The sequence below is a fragment of the Taudactylus pleione genome, unplaced genomic scaffold, assembly GCF_031769625.1.
Source record: "Taudactylus pleione unplaced genomic scaffold, aTauple2 ptg000086l, whole genome shotgun sequence".
Taxonomy (NCBI): Eukaryota; Metazoa; Chordata; class Amphibia; order Anura; family Myobatrachidae; genus Taudactylus; species Taudactylus pleione.
This window is the reverse complement of record NW_028284488.1, coordinates 19,271,947-19,283,676: the sequence shown is the minus strand read 5'-3', so window position 1 is coordinate 19,283,676 and position 11,730 is coordinate 19,271,947.

Here is an 11,730-nt window from a genome sequence, read left to right as displayed (position 1 = left end):
AACCAACGATTTTTAGTAAATGATTTTCGTTCACTTTTTCAAAAGAAAAAATGAACGAAAATTGTTCACTAAAATCGTTGGTTACTAACAACGTTGTATGTGTGTATGCACCTTTGTAATTGGTGATAAAGGTCATTTTGATGAACATATTTTTTCACATTTCTGGTAGTAGCCTCCACTGCCATTCGCTCACAAGGTTCCCGGCTGTGCTAAAAACTCTTTACGAGTACACACTGGAGGGTGGGCAGCCTAAGTAAACCAAAGCTAGTTTGTACAAGGTGCTCCATTTTTTTATCTCTCAGTATTCAAACGGATTGTGTGATATGCTAAATTGTGCATTATCATTAGAATAATACTCCACCATTGTATTGATTCTTACTGTATCAGATTGTCATGGTAGAGGCATCAATAATTGTGGCCAATTCTTTTAAGCCTGATCAGATATAATAATGTTTCACTCTGGTGCACTGAGTTGACTCATCCTCATCAATCTCTTAGAAAGGTATTTTTTCTCCTGGCAGCAGCATTTGCAGTAGACACTGAAGCAGGAGACACTTAAACTAACAACTTGCCCCAAGGAGCTCTATGCATCTCCTAACATCTGTGTCCGTTCGAAAGAAAATCATTACGCACGACTTAAACCTAGAATCAAGCATGGTTGCCAAAATGTACTGATCCCATTGCAAGATGCTGCAAACCATTTGGTCCTGGTGAAGCAAATCTCCCCCCCCAAAAAAAACAAAACACATGATCTACAAGTCCCACATACTTAGTGGAATTGCTTCCTTCATCTCCTCCTTCAGCTTCTCCAGCTGCATCTCTAATAATTAAGGATATGACAGACTGTATGCATGCTTGTAAGGTTTATTGCTGTTCCTCTAGAATTGAAGCCTATAAAGGGTGGACTTCCATCTGGTTACTACCTCTTCCTTCAGTTGGCGGAGTGGCAAATTATACTGTTGTTGCAGCCGCTGTAATCTTTTACATACAGTTGCTGAATGCCAATAATGTCCAGAAATTTTTCAGATTTTAGAATTTCTAAACCACCATATTAATGTGTGTGCAAAAATCACCCATTTGTAATGCTTGTACAATGTTACTTGCATTATCAGAAATGACAAATCCTGAGAAGAGTCTTAGCAGGGTAAGCCATTTTGCTATCACATCTACTGGCAGTAGCTCCCAGCAAGAAGATGTTTGCAGGTACAGGTAATGATTTTCTGTTATCTGGTACCCCTCTTGTAGATTTGATAGGCGCTGCAGCTCTGCTAACAACCACCACTGATGACTTCCTTTAGTTTCTCAAACAGATTGACACCGCTATGTCAAGACCATCGCGACCATCTGGCTTGCGACGAGAGCCTTTTGGTAGGGTCTCATTGCCGCAAGCCCCAGAGAGATTTCGGCTCTAACAGAGCCGAAATCTCTCCCACTGACATCACTCGTGATGTCAGTGGGGCCGGCCCCAAACGGAGGCGTTCACATGGGAACACCTCCATTTAGGCAGCCACTCCCCCGGCCCGCCCACCAAAGGGGGCGTGCTGTCACTCAACATCGACAGCACGCCCCCTTTGGTACGAGACCCGGAGCGACGGCTTGCCCGTCGCTATCCGGGACTCGTGCATGCACACAACAGAGCCGGCTCCATCGTGCGCAATGCGCTCTGGGCCACCATTGACCCGGTTGCGAGTGCTCAGCGCTTGTGACCGGGTCTGAATCAGGTCCTAAGTGCTTTGAGGCACCAGCAAGGTACTCTTAACAAGATGAGTTTTAAGACTTATAGCCTTACAGTAGATAAAATATAGTTTTTCAGGTATAATCTTTGAAGTTAACACTTTGAGTCCAAAAGGTTTGAACCAGGACTTTGAATTGAAGTGGTTTCTTTGATGATCTCCATCCTTATTTGTATCTTCACCTGAGTAATCCTTGGTTCTCCGTCACATGAAGTCTTCACTAAAAATAGTTTATTACATCAAGCCAGGAGGGGTCTGTGATTGTTTTTTACAGTACCCAGGAGGTTTACCTCTATATACACATTTATGCACAACCAATGTTGCTGTTCAATTTTATAGTAATATTTTCATAAGTTTTTAATACAGACATTTGAATAAGGGCAGTTCCTTTCATTTTAATAATTCTAGTTACTTCGAATTATCGCTGCTTTTAAATTCCTGTGACTATCCCTACATCACATCTGTGCGATTATTTCCTCTTTTTTACGATTACCCGGCTACAGTACATAGAGGGATCATACAGCCCACCCACCACCCCTAATATATAACATTTTTCCCATGCACAAATGCTCTGTGCCTATATCTAGAACAACAATTTCCCCAGGTGTTGTTTTTTTAGTAAGAGAGTTTCTTTTATGCTGCACAATGCTTTAATATTTACCTTATGCTCCCCAGATCACCTCCTAAAGCAGCCCCACGATGTTTTTTCATGTTGTTTATTTTTATCACCATGGAGAAGCTACTCACGGGACTACATATCCTCACCAAGGGGAAAACTGTATACACTGGACATCTATCTAAAAATTAAATTTCCTAAGCACCCCTGCCGTCGCCCGGGTACTTCCGGTTTAACGACAGGAGGACACAGGGGCTACTTTACGAAGACCTATTCGGATGAGGAGTTTGTATATTCTCCCTGTGCTTGCATGTGTTTCCTCCGGGTACTCCGGTTTCCTCCCACACTCCAAAAATATACTGGTAGGTTAATTGGCTCCAAAAAACCATAAAAAATTAACCCTAGTGTGTATGTGTGTGAGCATGTGATAGGGAACATAGATTGTAAGCTTCACTGGGGCAGGGACTGATGTGAATGGCCAACTATTCTCTGTAAAGCGCTGCGGAATATGTGTGCGCTATATAAATAAATGGTCATAAAAGATCGACCCGGGGACATCAAGTGAATTTATAACAAGTGAAGACTTTCAGCCGTCGTTATGGGTCTCGCACCAAAGGGGGCGTGCGGTCGATGGTGAGTGACAGCATGCCCCCTTTGGTGGGTGTGCCGGGGGCGTGGCTGCCCAGATGGAGGCGTTCCCATGGGAATGCCTACCGTCTGGGGCCAGCCCCACTGACATCACTAGTGATGTCAGTGGGAGTGCATTTGGCTCTGCCAAAAGCACTCCAGGGCTTGCGGGCAGCGAGACCCTACTGCAGGGTCTCGTCGCAAGCCCGATGGTCGCGATGGTCTTGACCATCACGACCATCAATTTGGCCACTCGCTATAGCTGTGGGTGGTCACCCACAGCTATGCAAGCGGCCAGGAGGCCGCTCCAAAAAGGAGAAGGGACGGCCCTGATTCAGAGCGAGCGCTCTGTCAGAGCATCCGGATCTGAATCAGGGCCTCTGTCCCCAGGAGCAAAGGTGCGCAATTGGGCATTTACGACTGTACATCCTTTGTTGTGCCTGTTAGGCCTTTACCAATGGCTCTCACACTAGCGGCATCAATACAGCTATTTCATTCATCTGAGAAGCATGCTTAATGACATTTTAAAAAAAGACTGGATTGCCCCTCCCATGGCCCTTTTGCAATATCCAACAATCCCCTTGGGTGTCTCCCATGCAGAAAATCAAAAGTTGGGCATCCCATGGAAGATTGTGGAGCCACTCTGTTGGACAACAATAAAACAGGGTAACAAATAATCCAAATATGTCCTATCTTTATCCATCACTTTCTTTAGCATATTCTTTAAAGTTTTGTTAAACCTCTCAACTAAACCATCAGTCTGAGGGTGATATACAGAGGTTATTAGGTGAGTAACCACCTTAAACAGGTGGCACCTCTATTTAATGATTCTTGACATAAATGGGGCACCTTGATCAGATAGAATTTCCTTAGATATTCCCACTCTGTATGTACTAGAAATTGTCTTTGCTGACGTATTGCGCAATGGTATTGCTTCCGGCTATTTTATAGCATAATCCATTGCTATCAAAATATACTGATAACCCCTGGCGTACTTTATTAGAGGTCCAACCAATTCCATAGCTATTCTCTCAAATAGGACTTCAATAATGGGTAATGTGCCAAGTAGACTTTTATAATGTACCCTAGGAGCATGGTACTGACACTCAGGGGAGGATGCAAAGTAGTCAGATACATCTTTATGGACCCCTGGCTAGAAATAAAAACACTGCAATTCTTTCCAAAGATCTATTTTCTTACTTCAAGTTCAGGCATACAGACATCTGGTTCAACAACACTACTTCAGTAGGAGGTACATCATTCTGCGCCCTACTGCTGCTCTCATCATTCTCTGACTCCCCAACCACGCTTAGAAAAGGGAACAGTTCAGACTCAGGAAACACTCCCACTGTAACAGTAACTTTATTTAACAGGTCTGGGTTATTTACTTGTGTACAAATTGGGTTCCCCAGTTTCCAGAAATGGGAAAAATCTCTCCCCATTATAGCATCAAATAAGGAACTAATCCCACACTGTCTACATTGGGACCACACTGTTTACATGTTCATTTCAGCAGTATCATAATGCTGCATATCCAACATATACAGGTTACACCAACAATTTCCCCCTGACATTATAAGGGGCTAACCAACTGGAGTTTTACAAGAGTAACCAGGCTACCAAAATCTATCACAGCCTCTACCAGTTTGCTTTCTACGGTAATTCTAAATATTGTGTCTGCAGTGTAGACTAGCTTAGCAAATAAAGATACTCTGCAATTTATATAAGCCATGTTACATTGCATAGGCTCAGAGGTAAGGGGACAATTAGCGGCAACATGGCCCAAACCACATTTAGAATATCTGATCATATTTTTATCAAGTCTTATACTAGGTGGGAACCTTCCTGGCACAAATGGCCAATAAGGTTCCAAGCCTATTGTCTCTGGATGATTTAGTTAATTTCACTGCACAGCACCCTTTTCTCCTGGAACAGTCTCACCAGAAGTTACTGGACAGTGACGGCTCTAGGCGTGGGCTAGCAGGGTCGTCGCCTGGATCGATGCCCTGCTCCCTGCCTGAGCTCCCCATCGCTGGCTGAAGTGGAAAAGCCCACCCCCCATCCTCCCCCTGGTGCTATTGGGTAAGCGCTCAGGGGGAGGGAAGGGGCGCTGCTGTGCAGCACAAGGGGCGCAGGGAAGCCTAGCGCTAGTCTGGTTACTGGAGATTGATGTTGCCGGACTAGATGCCTTTAGGGTACACTTAACAGTTTCCCAGTCACCACATATAACTACACCATTTCCATATTCTGGTCTGCTGTTTTTGGGTCCCCGTGGCTCATCCTGCAGTCAGGAACCATCGATATCAGTCCATTACTATGATTTGCACAATCTATGGTCCTATTTGAGTCTCTGGCTGTAGTCACTTCTTGGTGAGATGGATGAGGTCATGCATTTGAGTGTGGGGATATCTATCCACTTGGTATCCCCATTGATGATCCCGCTGTGCTGGAACAGACGTTGTGACACCCAAACAAGTTAAAGTTTCAGTTTGTCATAGTCCTTGACCATCAGTAAGGCTCAAGTCAAAATTAGCCTTTTTCAGATCCTCTGACAGGAAGGGTGCTAAAAGGCCTGCCCATTGATTTTTAGGCCAATTTTCCTTCTTAGCTGTTCTTTCAAAAGTTGTTAAATAGTCTTCAACATCATCACTCTTTGTCATATTTTGCAGAAAGTGGCTAGCCTTTATGGAGCTGGAGCTATTTGTGACAGTCATGGAAGCATTTCCAGACAGGGCTGCTAGAAGCTGCACCACCTCTTTTAAGGCCAAGCAGTCTTGGTACTGTCACCCCCAGGTCTCCTCAAAATCGGCGGTCGGCATCCCAACCAGATTAGAATGCTGACGCCCCCAGGTAAGTAAGCCTAACCTTACCCTAATTCTCCCCGCAGCCTAAACCTAACCTTCCCCCTAGTGTCCTAACCCTCACCCCATCACTTACCTTTGGGATACCTGAGCCAGCATACAGACAACTGTTAGGATTCCGCCATTAGCATTCTGACCTCCAGAATCCCAGCGGTCAGCATTTTGACCGCATCCCTCAAAATCTGATTGATGTTGCCTCCAGACCTCCTCAATGGCCAATTGCTGCACCCAGATTGTCCGGCGCTGTCTTTGGCTATACTTTAAGCCTAATAAACACATGATCAATGTTGAAAAAAAAAATACTGAACCCATTCTCTCTTTATTGGAGACACTAATCTATATCTAATTTTTAATGCTGTCCACACTTTTTTGTGCACTAGTGTAAACTGGCACTTGAAGTAATCTCATCCACCACTTAGCAGATCTTTGGTGGGACCATGACAAGGTATACTGCAATTTGGTACAACTCTGCCCTGTAAGACTGCCATGCAAATGCTTTGGAAATTAAGAAAATTAGATGTTTCTGTCACAATTGCTGACAATGAGACCCATGGCTTTTGGCCTGACTCAGAGATGCATGCAATGCCCATCACCTCTGTGATCCCTTACGCAGCGGACTTGCAAAAATATGCCAATGACTCAGCCGCCTTCTTGCGCACAGAGACGCTCACCTCTGGCGTCTTACAGCCAACGATTAAGTATAAAAGCAAAAACATCAGAAACATTGGTCACACATCGAACATCTGAGCAAGCCTATGCGGTCTCAGAATCAGCTATGTAAGAATTTAAGAGTATTACAAGGGCACGGCCAGAAGAGATCCCTGACACTCCTGTGTCCGTTTTCTCCCACAAACGCTGTTTAGCTATCACTCATTTGACACACAAAATTCTCCCTGCACATGCACAGTAGCAAAGAAATGCTCCACTGCGTCCAGCATTGGCACTGCGCCATTAGAAATGATAGAGTGGTTTTGAGTTTGATGAACTGTTTCTCAGAGCTGGAAAACTAAAACATTGAAGATATGCTGAAGTCCCTTACATTGTTAAATAACCAGAGCTCTGCACTTTGGGAAGTGGGGTTAGGTAAGAATTACAAATCAGGTGGAGTGAATATTCAACTACAAAATGTTAGGGTCTGCTGGTCCATATTATCACATGCCCTTACTGCAGCTTGGAATCTAGTTGCAAGCCTGACTACTATCCAAGGCCCTCATTCAGAGCCGTACGCTCTGAGCAGAGCGCATGCTCTGAATGAGGGCCGGGCTCCATTTTCATGGAGCGTCCTCGTGGACGCTCATATAGCTGTGGGTCACCACCCACAGGCTATACGAGCGTGCATTGTGATGGTCGAGACCATCGAATTTGCGAGCCGGAGCCTGCGGTTGAGGTTTTCAACCGCAAGCTCCGGAGTGATTTTGGCTCTATCGGAGCCAAAATCACTCCCACTGACATCACTAGTGATGTCAGTGTGCCGGCTTCTGACGGGAGGCGTTCCCGTGGGAACGCCCCCGTCAGGGAGGCACGCCCACCAAAGGGGGCGTGCTGTCAATCAACATTGACAGCACGCCCCCTTTGATCGGACACAACGAGCGAAGGACTTTCCTTCACTCGTCGCGTCTGGCGCATGCGCACGACGGAGCTCCCTCCGTCGTGCGCATGCTCAGTCCATAACATCGACCCACTTGCGAGCGGACAGCCGCTTGCGAGTGGGTCTGAATCAGGCCCCATAACCTCAATTAACTGTTGGCTACTTTATTTGGCAACCAACGAAATTTAAAACCACCTTTATAGCCATCAAGTTAAAGCATAAAGCTGCATACACACACAATTGAGTTAATGAACGATTTTAGTAAACTATTTTCTACCTTGAAAAAATGAACTAAAATCATTTACTAAAGTTGTTCATTTACTATGTTCATTTAAATGTAATGAACGATTTTTATGAACTACAAACGATTTTTGCATATTAACTTAATGAAAATCGTTGAGTTGACAAGTCTGACTGAACTACAAACGTGAACGTGCATGAACAATAATCGTTCCTCGTTTGACTCAGTAAGTGAACGATTTTTTCAAACGATATCATTAAACGATATCGTTTAACAATAATCGTTCAAAAAATAGTGTGTGTATGCACCTTTAAACATTAAAGATGATCTACATAAAAGCTTCATATGAACTGGGTTACTTAAAAAAATGTAAATATACTTTCTACTTCAGGGTCCATAGGGTATCCACAGGATACCTTGGGGTATAGGTGTGACGTCAGTCGCAGGGCACCAAAGAGTTAAGCTTTCAGCCTCCCAGGATGCACTAGGTCCCCCTCCTATACCCCGCCCCCGGGCCAAGGCACCTCAGTTTAGTTTGGTGCCCGGCCGGTGTCGGGTGCACCTGTCGGAGTGGGGGCTAGAAGAGCCCCTGAAGCTTTCTTCAGTGCAGCTGTGGCTGCACATCTGGATGTACAGCATGGACAGTCAGTCCCTACACCCCCGCCGGTACCGATCCGGGGATGCTGGTGAGCATCTGGGGTCACAGCTAGCGGTGACCCCAGATGTTCCGGACCATGGCCGGATCCAAGGGGGACAAAGGTAAGCAGCGGGGTCCCGCGGTGGGTCCCCGCTGGTCACATGGTCCTAAGTCCCCAGGCAGGGGGCTCCCTGGGGACTGGCTGCAGCGTGGAGCCAGGTACTGAACCTGCGCTTTCCACTACCCCCTGGGACAGCGGACCGCAGCAGAGCGGTAGCGCTGCGGCGTCCCAGGGGTTAAATGCATGCCAGGGGAGCGCGCCTTCCCTGTCTCACAGCCGGCGCCTCCCCCGCTGCACACAGCCCTCTCTGCACTGTGCTGACTGGTCCTGTGTCAGCGCTCCTCCCCCAGGCCAGCTTCTCTCTGCTCCTCGGCGGCCATCTTCTCTGCAACGCATGGTGAACGCTGCTGGAAGTCTGGAAGGAAGCATCGTGGTCTGGGTCCCCCCGCATACCTCTCCTCCGCTGTGGCTCAGGTCTGTGTATGCAGCGCTGTGTCCTACCAGGCCCTGTGTCTGTGTAGTTGAGTGATCAGCGCTGTTAGTGCAGGAAATGTTATTTCTCTGCATTGTATGTGACTGTGCTAGCGCTGCCTGTAACTTTTCTTCTCTAAACTGTCAGCTTTATTACTGTCCCTGTTCTTTCTGCTAAAGCCCTTGCGGTGCGGTGCTGCAGGGTGGTCTCTCGCCTATTTAATACTTAATTGGTGAGAGAGGTCACATACGTGGTGCCATCATGTCTGAAAGTGATTTTCCCCTCCGGCTACAGTGTACCACGTGCAAAGCACCGTTAGCGGAGGGGGAGGGTAGCGCGGAGGGCCTTTGCTGGCAGTGTTTGTCCATGGCGCGGCCTATTACGGTTACAGCACCGGTACAGGAGCCGCCCTGGGCTTGTTTCGCTCAGGCGTTAACAGCTTTAGTGGGCCAGTTAGCTCCGCAGCCCGCGTTTACTCCGATGGGTTTGTCCCAGCAGTCTGTGGTGTCGTCACCCATGCAGGGGTTCCCACGACAATTGGTACCCCACAGTCTCCCTATTTCCCCGCTCCCGGGTTCTCAGGAGCCAGCGTGGGTTAACTCCCTGACGAGTTCTGTACAGCACTTGTCGGATGTGTTGCAAGGGGAGTCTGTGATGCGGCCTCATAAAAGGCCGGTGGCGTCTCTGTCCGCTCCTTATGAGGATGACGAAGGGACGTCTGATGATGGGGAGATTCTGGATCCTTACGATCAGGAACCTCTCCATACTAAGGACGCTGATGCTAAGTCCAAAGTATATATTCCTGGACTTATTCGGGCGGTCCGCACAGCCTTGGTGATTGAGGACGAAGTTCCCCCAGCGGCTAAATCTAAGTATGCCTTTTTCAAAGATGTGAAGGGCGATGCCACAGTCTTTCCTCTTTCGGGTCAGTTGGTGGACCATTTAGAGGAGGCGTGGAAACAACCTGGCAAAAGATACCAGCCGCAGAGACGCCTGGCGGTGGCTTATCCGTTCGCGGATAATTATTTTGCTAAGTGGGAATCCCCTCCACAGGTGGATTCTCACGTGACCCGTCTTGTCCGTAGTGCCACATTGCCGATGCCATCCATGTCCTCCCTTAAGGATGCTACGGACCGCAAGGTAGAAATCTGCCTGAAGTCCGCTTATTCCCTTGCAGGGGGGGCAGCACGGCCGGCTATGGCCATTTGCTGGGTTGCCAGAGCGATGGAGCGCTGGGCGGATTCATTAGAGGCTTCTTTTGAATCCGACGGTCCGGCCGAACAGGCGGAGTTGATTGGCAATCTCCGTGATTCGGCCACCTACATCAACAAGGCGGCTCTAGACATTAGTACTCTGGTGTCTAGAATTTCTTCAGCAGCGGTAGCTGCTCGTCGCACCTTGTGGCTGCGATCCTGGAAGGCGGACGCAGATTCCAAGAAAGGTCTGGAAGCATTGCCGTTTACCGGAGAAGTTCTCTTCGGTCCGGATCTGGATAAGATTGTGGCCACGCTGGCGGCAGCCAAATCTGCTTGTCTCCCGTCGGCCGCTGCTCCTTCTGGTTCTGGACCATCTTCCTTTCGGTCATCTAGGGCCCAGAGCAGGCCCAAACCACAGTCGTTTCCTCGACAGGCTGGCCCTAAGAAATCGGTCAAGCCCCGGAAACAGGCATGGAGTACCAGACGTCCGGCCCCCAAGCCAGATGACAAGCCTGCGGCCTGACGGTCCGGGTCTCCCCTTGGGGGATCCCAGGGTGGGAGGCCGCCTGCTGCAGTTCTCCCGGTGTTGGTCGTTCACTACGACAGACACTTGGGTTCTGGAGGTGGTCTCCCACGGGTACGCCCTCTCCTTCCGGCACAGACCCCCGGCTCGATTCTTCACCACAGGTCTACCATCAGACCGGAACAAGGCTACGGAGCTGCGGAAGGTATTGCACACTATGCTCCAGGCTGGAGTTATAGTGCCTGTTCCATTCTCCCAGAGGGGCCAGGGTTTCTATTCAAATCTATTTTTGGTACAGAAACCCAATGGGTCATATCGTCCGATTCTCAACCTCAAAGCACTCAACAAGTCTTTGCGGGTCCCGAAGTTTCGGATGGAGACCCTACGGTCCATCATTCTGGCGCTGGAACCTGGGGACTACATGGTGTCATTGGACATACAGGACGCTTACCTGCATGTCCCTATTCTTTTGCGCCATCAAGAGTTCCTTCGGTTTGCAATCCGCAGCGACCACTTCCAGTTTCGGGCGTTACCTTTTGGCCTGGCGACAGCACCACGTGTTTTCACCAAGGTGATGGCGGTCATGGCGGCTTCTCTGCGGCTGTAAGGAGTCCGCATGTTGCCGTATTTGGACGACCTGTTATTGGTGGCAGGATCTCCAGAGCTCCTGTTACACCACTTGGACCTGACCATTGCACTGCTGCAACGGCACGGCTGACTAATCAACTGGCAGAAGTCCACTCTAATCCCGTCTCGGAGGATTCTGCATCTTGGAGCCTTATTGGACTCGGGACAGCAAAGGATCTTCGTGACAGAGGACAAGATCTCTGCTTTACAGTCAAGGGTGCGCAGTTGTCTGCACAGCCGCCGGGTGTCCTTACACTCGGCGATGAGGTTACTGGGCTCCATGGTGTCGGTGTTCGACATGGTGGAATACGCCCAGTTTCACTCCAGACCTCTGCAGCACCTGATCCTGTCCAAGTGGAACGGGCTGCCTCAGTCTCTGAAGTTCCAGACGATTGTGCTCACCCCGGAGGTTCGCCTGTCCCTTGCGTGGTGGGTAAAGACGACCCACCTCAACAAGGGACGTCCGTTCTGGGTTCCAAATTGGGTCCTGTTGACAACGGACGCCAGTCTTCGGGGCTGGGGAGCAGTTTCGGGTCCACACTTGTTCC